The sequence below is a fragment of the Bos grunniens genome, chromosome 19 (genome assembly GCF_055505025.1).
Source record: "Bos grunniens cultivar Pamir isolate PY7600 chromosome 19, Bosgru_T2T1.0, whole genome shotgun sequence".
NCBI lineage: Eukaryota > Metazoa > Chordata > Mammalia > Artiodactyla > Bovidae > Bos > Bos grunniens.
In genome coordinates, this window is record NC_141183.1 from 38,255,619 (window position 1) to 38,265,537 (window position 9,919).

General features: G+C 43.3%; 1 pseudogene; it reads right to left on the reverse strand.

The window, feature by feature from the left end:
* Positions 1-6,728: 6,728 nt before the first annotated feature.
* LOC147352251 (proteasome maturation protein pseudogene) lies at positions 6,729-7,303 on the reverse strand (annotated as a pseudogene).
* Positions 7,304-9,919: the final 2,616 nt, after the last annotated feature.

Consider the following 9,919-nt stretch of genomic DNA (forward strand, 5'->3'; position numbering starts at 1 on the left):
GTGATGCCATCTAACCATCTCATTCTCTGTCGTCCCCTTCTCCTCCTGCCCTCAGTCTTTGCCAACATCAGGGTCTTTTCAAATGAGTCAGCTCTTCGCATCAGGTGGCCAAAGTATTGAAGTTTCAGCTTCAACATCAGTCCTTCCAATGAACACCCAGGACTGATCTCCTTTAGAATGGACTGGTTGGATCTCCTTGCAGTCCAAGGGACTCTTAAGAGTCTTCTCCAACACCACAGTTCAAAAGCATCAATTCTTCAGCGCTCAGCTTTCTTTATAGTCCACCTCTCACATCCCTACATGACCCCTGAAAAACCATAGCCTTGACTAGATGGACCTTTGTTGGCAAAGTAATGTCTCTGCTTTTCAATATGCTGTCTGGGTTGGTCATAACTTTCCTTCCAAGAAATAATTGTCTTTTAATTTCATTGCTGTAATCACCATCTGCAGTGATTTTGGAGCCCAGAAAAATAAAGTCAGCCACTGTTTCCCCATCTATTTCCCATGAAGTGATGGGACCGGATGCCATGATCTTAGTTTTCTGAATGTTGAGCTTTAAGCCAACTTTTTCACTCTCCTATTTCACTTTCATCAAGAGGCTCTTTAGTTCTTCTTCACTTTCTGCCATAAATTAATAAAATCTCAGGATACTTTTGACAAGTGTCTCACTTCAGATTTTATCTCATCTTTTGTATGTTGTATCCATATTTATGCTTAGCTTTTCAGGTCTTTATTAAAACTCATTCTTATCTAGTGCTTTTCAATTTTCACAGCATTTCCACAATCACTGTCTGATCTGAATGTCCCTGCAATGCTCTTGGGTGCCTGTGGTTCCTGTTTCATGAACATTCAGAAAAAATCAGCACTGGCAAGGGGTGCAGGGTCCCTATCTGGTTACCAACTCAGGTTCAACTGTGTGTTTCTCAAGAAATCAATATTGAGAGACACGTGTTGGGTAAAAGGAAAGATAGCTTTCTTGAGGAAGCCAGCAATCCTGGGAAGAAGGTAGACTCATGTCCTGAAGAACCAACTCACCATTGGTGATCAGGGGGCAAGAGCTTTTAAAGAGGAGTTTTAGGGGTGCACAGGCCAGTGAGGGGCCACATGCAGAACAGCACAATCAACTCAGATAATCATCTTGAGATTCCTCTTGCTGTGTTTTGATCAGCCTCATTATTTTTAAAAGAAAACTATGTTTGCCTGCATCGGGTCTTGGTTGCAGCATGTGGGATCGTTTGTTATGGCACGCAGACTTCTCTCTAGTTGTGGTACACGAGCTCTGTAGTCTGCAGCTAACGGGCTCTTGAGCTGAGGCACTGGTTCAGTGGTTGTGGCGCACAGGCTTAGTTGCTCCATGGCCTGTGTGATCTTAGTTCCCCAACCAGAGATCAAACCCACATCCCCTCCACTGGAAGGTGGATTCTTTACCACTGCACCACCTGGATATTTTTTTTTTAAGTAAATAGCATTATCAACTAATTATACAGTAGTGAGGAATACAATACAGACACACAGAACAGTGGCTATATTAACAACACGCACGTTATTATGATCTAAGGGTGACCATATCATCCAGCATAGAAGCTGCTTTTCTTCCTCCCCAAGATCTTCCACTCCATGTTGTCCAACCCCCTGAATGAATGTGACCTGGGCCACCCTTGATGACAGCTCTAGAGGTGGTCTGACTGTTCCATTTCAAAAGGTCATTTCCAAAAGATATTTCTCTCGTATGACTTTTTCAACTCTTCTAAGTCACAATCTAACCTTGTCACTCACTCGCCCATGTAATGAGTGATGTAATGAGGGATAGTATGACCTGTCTGTGACTGAATAATTAAGCAACTTCAGAGAAACGCAGGATCACGAAGAGAGACAGATGTTTACTGAAGTAACAGCTAATAGCAGAAAAGTATAATCAACCATAGCGTCCACCAGCTTGGGAATCGGTGACCTGAAAGTGAAAGTGATGCTTGCTCAGTCGTGCCGGACTCTTTGTGACCCGGTGGACTGTAGCCCACAAGGCTCCTCTGTCCATGGGATTCTCTGGAGTGGGTAGCCATGCCCTTCTCCAGGGGATCTGCCTCACCCAGGGGCTGAACCCAGGTCTCCTGCATTACGAGCAGATTCTTTACTGTGTAAGCCACCTGGGAAACCTAAGTGCTGGTAATTCTGCATCATTTTAAAGACAGGTGGGTCTTCATGTCTTGACATGGACATCCTTCAAGACGTGCTAAGTGAAAAAAGCAGGCTGCAGGGCTCTCCTGCAGGAGCAGGACTTGACTCTTCAGACAGGCTTCTGACTTGGGCCCCTGAGGCCCCTCTGATTCTGGGGGTCATCAACCTCCCTGCTGCGCCCCCTGGTGGCTTCCTGGCCGCCATCCCGACCCCAACCCCATCAAGACCAGCCACCCAGATAAGCGACCCCAGCAGGCAGGATCCAGTGTCTGCCTGCTTCCTTCAGGGTCCCAGATGCTGAAGACCAGTTTCCTTTCCTGGTGGTCAAGGAAATCAGAGAACAGCCAGTCCCCATTCGGACTTGCTCTCTGGGGCTGGTTCATCATCACCCCTTTGAATTGAATACTGGGAAGGCCCATGTCTTTTCTGGACATTGCACGGGGAAAATTCCCAGGGTCACTTCAAGTTATAAAAGTCTCATTTCAGTAATTGCAGTTTTGAGAGCCATACAGAGTGGTCAGATGCACAGAGATGGAGGGTAGGATGTGCTTCCTGGGGGCAGGGGCAAGGGGGTAGGGGTGGGGCGGGGGGTAATGGGGAGTTCTTGTTTAGCAGACATGGGGTTTCAGTTGCGCTTGATGAAAGTTCTGGAGATGGGTAAACAACAATACCCAACTGGGTATGCAACAATTTGGTCCTGCTGAATCTTACATTTTAAAACGGTTAAAATGAGAAATTGGGTGTTATGTGTATCTTACCACAATAAAAGATGTACAAAGGGGAGGAGAGGGCGAGATGTATGGAAAGAGTAACATGGAAACTTACACTATCGTATGTAAAATAGATAGCCAATGGGAATTTGCTGTATGGCTAAGGAAACTCAAACAGGGGCTCTGTATCAACATAGAGGGGTAGGATGGGGAGGGAGATGGGAGGGAAGTTCAAAAGGGAGGGGATATATGTATACCTTTGGCTGATTCATGATGAGATTTGACAGAAAACAACAAAATTCTGTAAAGCAATTATCCTTCAATAAAAAATAAATAAAATTTTTAAAAAAGATGTACAAAGAGTACAAACCAAAAAACAAACAAACAAAAAGTTTATTTAAGTTTAAAAGCATCTCTTCTGCACCTTCCCGATCTATTATGGGTAGATAGCACACAGCGGGGAAAAACTGCACGTGAGTCTGTGGGTCTGTATGTGGGAGCGACTCTGTGTGGGGGATGAATGTTGCTTCCCCTCTCCCTCTGCTCACACATCCTGAGATCCTCTTCCTTACTCACTCACTGGGCTGTTTTTGTTTCCTCCGGGGTTGAAATAGGGGAGAGAGAGGAGCGTTCTACTCGAAAAATCAGCTCTTGGGACCTCCCTGGCAGACGAGTGGTTAAGACTCCCAGGGCCGGGGGCTCAGTTTCCATCCCTGGTCAGGGAACTCTGGAACTCTGGTGGGGTTCCATCCCTGACTCGGGCTCCATGCCTGGTCATACCACATGCCCTGTGGTATAGCCAAAAAGAATACTAATAAAAATTTTTTTAAATCAAATTCTAACTAGTACTGGGTGGCCTGCCACACATCTCCCCAGGCTTGCTATGTGTAGAAAGCTCACTCTTCATCTAGTAACTCTTGAAAGTTCTTCCTAACCTGCAGCCCACATCATTACCAGGGTCTCTCACCTATAAGTTTCACCCTTGGTCTGGAGGGGCCCTGCTGGGAGCGAGCTCCGCCCATGGCAAAGGTCATGAGGAAGGAGGCTCAGCATACACAAAGGCAGGATCTAGCCTCAGGAGTCCCCCTGGAAATTCTCGAGCATTTACCCCCAAAACCAGAGTCTGCCTACTTTCTGCTTTGTGCTTTCACCTACACCTCTGACTTTACGGGGGGCTGTCCCCCACTACCTCTCTCTGAAAAAAGAGTTAGCTTACAGCTCCAGTTAATAATTCCTGGGTGTGACAGTGTTTCAACCTACAAACTCCTTTGGAAATCCTCTAGCCTGCCTGAATAGGTTTTTCCGGCCACATGTGATTGCTCAGAGCCTCCCAACTGTGAGAGGCATGAGATGTTCTAAACTGTCTAAATACAGAGTCCTTTGAGCAGTTAAAAGATTGATTAGAAATTGTATTGGTGAAGGGTTTTTCACTTCTTGGGCCAATGTTTGCTGCTAAGTCTCCATATCCCTTACCTGCTGTGTCCCTGGCAGTGTATTGATTAATATAATTGGTGTAAGTAGTAGCTTTAATGTTTGTAACCTTGGACCCTTGAGTTAATTCTTTTCTTGATTGAGCCCACCACACCTTTGCCCTATAGGAATGCAACTTTATCTAATGCTTTTGGAGGGTGGCTCCTGACTTTGGAATAATCACCTTTAGAGAAAAATAAGTTTCTTAAAATGTTAACAGGCCTCCTGGCCAGAAGATGATGTAATTCACCTGAACTTTTGCATATGATAAGTTTGAAAGTCTGGCTTTGATTAGGATCAGGAACTGCTGTCCTTGCATGACTCTACCCCTTCCCCCATTATCCTCTATGCACAACTTAAGGTATAAAAACTACTTTGGAAAATAAAGTGCGGGCCTTGTTCACCGAAACTTGGTCTCCCCATGTCGCTCTCTCTCTCACTCTGGCTGAGTCTCCATCTGGAGCGCGGAACCCACCATGCTTACTAATTATGCCTGGGCTTCTAAGATCCGACCGGGGAGGCCTCAGTGTCTCCTCTCCTTTGGGAGAACGGAAGGACGCCTGCGGCCTACGTAAGTGGTGCAAACTTCTTATCTTGAAGTTTTATTGGTCTCCCGCGTAAACCAAGCTACTCAGCCTCTTTTCTACACTGAATTTCCTCACTGAGCTATCCTCATTCTATTACTCTTTATATCTTTGATAAATATTTAAATAAATAGGTCGCCTATGCCGTCTCTCCTTCGAATACCCTGAATCAGCGGGGGCTGGACCCCGGCAGGGCCCCTTACCCTAGGCTCACAGGTAGCCTTAGGCTTCAGCTTCTTGCTGCTAAGTCTCAGCTCCCCTCCAGGTGGCGCTCTTGGACAGGTTTTTATTAATATTATCGCCCTATGCAGGTCTTCCCTCTGCATAGAGGTGCCCTCTGCGATTGCGTGCTAAGTCGCTTCAGTCGTGTCTGACTCTTTACGACCCACTGGACTGCAGCCCACCAGTCTCCTCTGTCCATGGGATTCTCCAGGCAAGAATACTGGAATGGGTCGCCGTGCCCTCCTCCAGCCGCTCTCCCCATTCAGTTCAGTCGCTCAGTCGTGTCGGAATCTTTGGGACCCCATGGACTGCAGCACGCCAAGTTTCCCTGTCCATCACCAACTCCGGGAGCGTGCTCAAACTCCTATCCATCCAGTCGGTGATGCCATTTGGATCTCGTCCTCTGTCGTCTCCTTCTCCTCCGGCCTTCAATCTTTCCCAGCATCAGGGTCTTTCCCAATGAGTTACTTCTTCGCAATAGGTGGTCAAAGTATTGGAGCTTCAGCTTCAGCAACAGTCCTTCCAATGAACATTCAGGACTGATTTCCTTTAGGATTTACTGGTTTGATCTTCTTGCTGTCCAAGGGACTCTCAAGAGTCTTCTCCAACACCACAGTTCAAAAGCATCAATTCCTCTCCCATGGCTCACGTCTAATCCGCAGGAAAGTCTCACATCCTTTTCTCTCAGCAGATCTTAGGAGAGCCAGTTTCTAGTGCAGCAATCTTCCATCAAAATCAAAATCACCATCAAAATCAGTGGTGGCAGACAAGTTTGTCATGCATGATTCATTGGGGTAAAATTTACAGAAAGTAAAATTCACCAGTTTTACTATATATCATCATCTAGCAATCCCAGGGATGGCGGAGCCTGGTGGGCTGCCGTCTATGGGGTCGCACAGAGTCGGACACGACTCAAGCGACTTAGCAGCAGCAGCAGCAGCAGCAACACCATGAAGAGGATAAAGAACATTTCCGACGACTGAAAAGGTTTGTTGTGCCCTTTGCCTCAGCCCTTGCTTCTGGCCCTTAGCAACTACCGGTCTGATTTCTATCCCTGGACGTTTGCCTCCACCAAAGGAATCATGTTTTGAGGATTTACAAATTATAAACGGAATCACACAAGTAATCACTCATACTTGGTTTCTTTCACTTAGCATAAAACCTGGGACAAGCACTCATGTTGTTGCCGGTATTGCTAGTTGTTTTTTTTTTATAGTTGAGCAGTGTCCATTGCATCCATATACTACAATTTATTTATTCATTGATGGAATTGGCTTGTTTTCAAATTTTTATCACTATGAATATAGCAGCTATAAACATTTGTGTACAAGTCTTTGTGTGGATACATGCTTTTGTTCCTGTTAATATCTAAGGTGGGATTTCTGGGTCTTATGATAAGTATACAGTTAACTTGATACATATATACACATATAAACATACTACCAAATTATTTTCCAGACTGACTGCACCATTTTGCATTCCCGACAGCAATGAATGAAAGTTCCAGTTGCTCTACTTTTTTGACAGCTCTTAGTATTGTCAGTTATTAAAATTTTATCCACTCTAGGGTATGTGTATGTGGGGTTTCCCCCATGTGTCAGTACTTTTAATGTTGCGCACATCAAATTATAGTAAATAGACAACTACTGTAAGTAAGATGCAGCTCCTCTGTTCTCATGAACAGCACACACTGTATCACAGGAAATCAAGTTTATATTCCATCATCAAGTGTAGTTCTCCCATTAGTTCCCTTTGTGACATGTCATTAAAAATATCTTCAAATCCAATGGCCTCATCATTATTCCTCAAATATCCACTGAAAGGTTTGAGCTTGGAAGAAATGGAAGGTGCAGAACCTGCTGCATTGCTTTGAATTCCATATGCAATTTTAGTGGAGCAAATAGACCCTAGATGTTTCTCGGTGTGGAAAAATTCATTTTATCTTGGTTGAACTGGAAATTTTGTTCCTGGTAATTCAAGAGAATGACTAGGCAAAAGTTCATTTTTCACACAAGGGAAAAATGTTTTTTTTGAAGAAGGTCCGTTTACTGAAAGTTCAGTAACTGGAATATTGTCCTTTAGCTGAGATCCAAGTCCAGCTTGCTCTGCACACAGCCGCTCAGCGCCTTTACTGTCAGCTGGCCCCACCGCTCACTTCTATTCTGTGTGGTTTTAATTTGTATTTCCCTGAGGTCTAATATTGTTGAACATCATTTTATTTGCTTATTATCCACTCATGTATCTTCTTTGCTGACATGTCATTTTATTTGCTTATTATCCATTCATATATCTTCATTGGTTTAGTGTCTGGTCAAACCTTTTGTCCATGAAAAAAAAAGTAAGCTGTTTTTATTGAGCTTTAAGAATTCCTTGTACATTCTACACATAAGTCCTTTACTGGATAATGTGTTTTGCAAATATGACTTGCCTTTTCATTTTTCTTAATGACATCTTTTGTAGATCAGAATTTTTTATTTTTCACAAAATTCCATTTATCATTTTGCTTTTGTTTCCTATCTAAATAGTCCATGCCAAGGGAGTCACCCTTATTTCAGTAAGGGTAAATCCAATCCTTATTATTCTATCTTGGTTAGAAGTTGAATTTCTTCAGCAACATTTAAGATTTTCTTTTTATTATTGGTATTAACAAATCTGATTGTGATCAGCCTTGGTGTGGTTTTGTTTCTTTGCTTGGGTTTTATTGAGATTCTATGCATTTATAGTCTAAGCTTTTACAGTCTCCATCTAATTTGGAAAACTTTAAACCACAATTTATTCAAATATTTTTTGTTTAATTTCGCCTCTTCTGGGATTCCAGTTTGTAATTGGAATATGTTACATTGCTTGATATTGTCCTACAGCCCACCATGACTCTGCTCACTTCTTTTTCAGTGTCTTTTCCTGTAATGTTTTATCTTGGGTAGCTTATAATTGCAATTTCTTCAAATGATCAAGGTCAAATGATCTTTTCTTCTGTAGTATCTCATCTGCTCTTAAGCCCATCATGTATGTTTCATTTTGGATACTGTGCATTTAAACTTTAGAAGTTCCATTTTGGTCTCTTTTGTGTATCTTTTATTTTTCTCCTTATCTGTCCAAATTTTCCTTGATTATAGTCTTAACACTTAAAATAATGGTTTTAAAGTCTTTAACTACTAATTCCATCATCTCTGTCATTTCTGGGTCTGTTCCTTGTTTGGTTGTTCTCCTAAGTATGTGTCCGATTTTTGTGTTTTGTTACATGTCCTGTGATTTTCTAAAGGCTGCTGCTGCTGCTGCTGCTAAGTCACTTCAGTTGTGTCCGACTCTGTGTGACCCCATAGACGGCAGCCCACCAGGCTCCAGGCAAGAACACTGGAGTGGGTTGCCATTTCCTTCTCCAATGCATGAAAATGAAAATGAAGTCGCTCAGTTGTGTCCGACTCTTCAAGACCCCATGGACTGCAGCCTACCAGGCTCCTCTGTCCATGGGATTTGCCAGGCAAGAGTACTGGAGTGAGGTGTCATTGCCTTCTCCAATGGGTGCTAAATATGGTGAATTTTACGTTGTTGAGTTTTATGTGCTGCGTTGTATTGTATTCCTTGAAAAAGTGTTGGATTTTGTTCTGGCATGCAGTTAACTAACTTGTGACTCTGTTTATCTTTTCAGAGATTTTTTTATGCTTTGTTAGGACAGGCAGACTTTACAACGAATTAGCTCTGCCTCTAATGCATGATCTTTATTCCCTTCCTCACCAGCTTTACTGAGGTGTAATTGACAAATTAAACTGAAATATTAATGTGTTTAAAGGGTACATTATTTGATATACATGGACATTGTGAAAGGATTCTCCCAGTCAAGTTAATCAACATATCATCACCTCAAATAGGCTTCCCTTCTGGCTCATCTGGTAAAGAATCCGTCTGCAATGCAGGAGACCTGGGTTCGATCCCTGGGTTTGGAAGACCCCCCCGGAGAAGAGAAAGGCTACCCACTCCAGTATTCTGGCCTGGAGAATTCCATGGACTGTATAATCCATGGGATCGCAAAGAGTTGGACACGACTGAGCGACTTTTACTTTCACTTTCACTTTCATCACCTCACATAATTATCTTTTAGGTGTGTATGTGAGAAAGCTTAAGATTTGCTAAGAGACTAAATATAGAAACTGTGTGATCTGCTATAGTCACCATGCTGTACATTGGATCCTCAAAACTTAACTATCTTACAGCTGAAAGTCTGTACCCTTTTACCAGCCTGTCCCCATTTCCCCCTCTCTCCAGCCACTAGCAACCACCATTCTATTCTGTGAAAGTGACTCTCTGCCACCCCATGGACTGTAGCCTGCCAGGCTCCTCTGTCCATGGAATTCTCCAGGCCAGGATACTGGAATGGGTAGTCATGCCCTTCTCCAGGGATCCTCCCAACCCAGGAATCAAACCCAGGTCTCCTGCATTGCAGGCGGATTCTTTGTCAACTGAGCCACCAGGGAAGCCCATTCTTTTCTGAGTCTTCTTTTTTTTTTTTTTCTTAACGCATAAGTGGTATCATACAGTACTTGTCTATCTCTGTCTGGCTTATCCCACTTAGCATAATGCCCTTCAGGTTCATCCATGAATCTGTAAATGGCAGGATTTCCTTCTTTGTTAAGACTGAATAATATTTCATGGTGTGTGTGTGTGTGTGTACCTGTGTGTAATTTTCTTTATCCATTCATCTGTCAACAGAGACCTACTTTCTATATATCTCGGCTACCATGAATAATGCTGCAATGAATA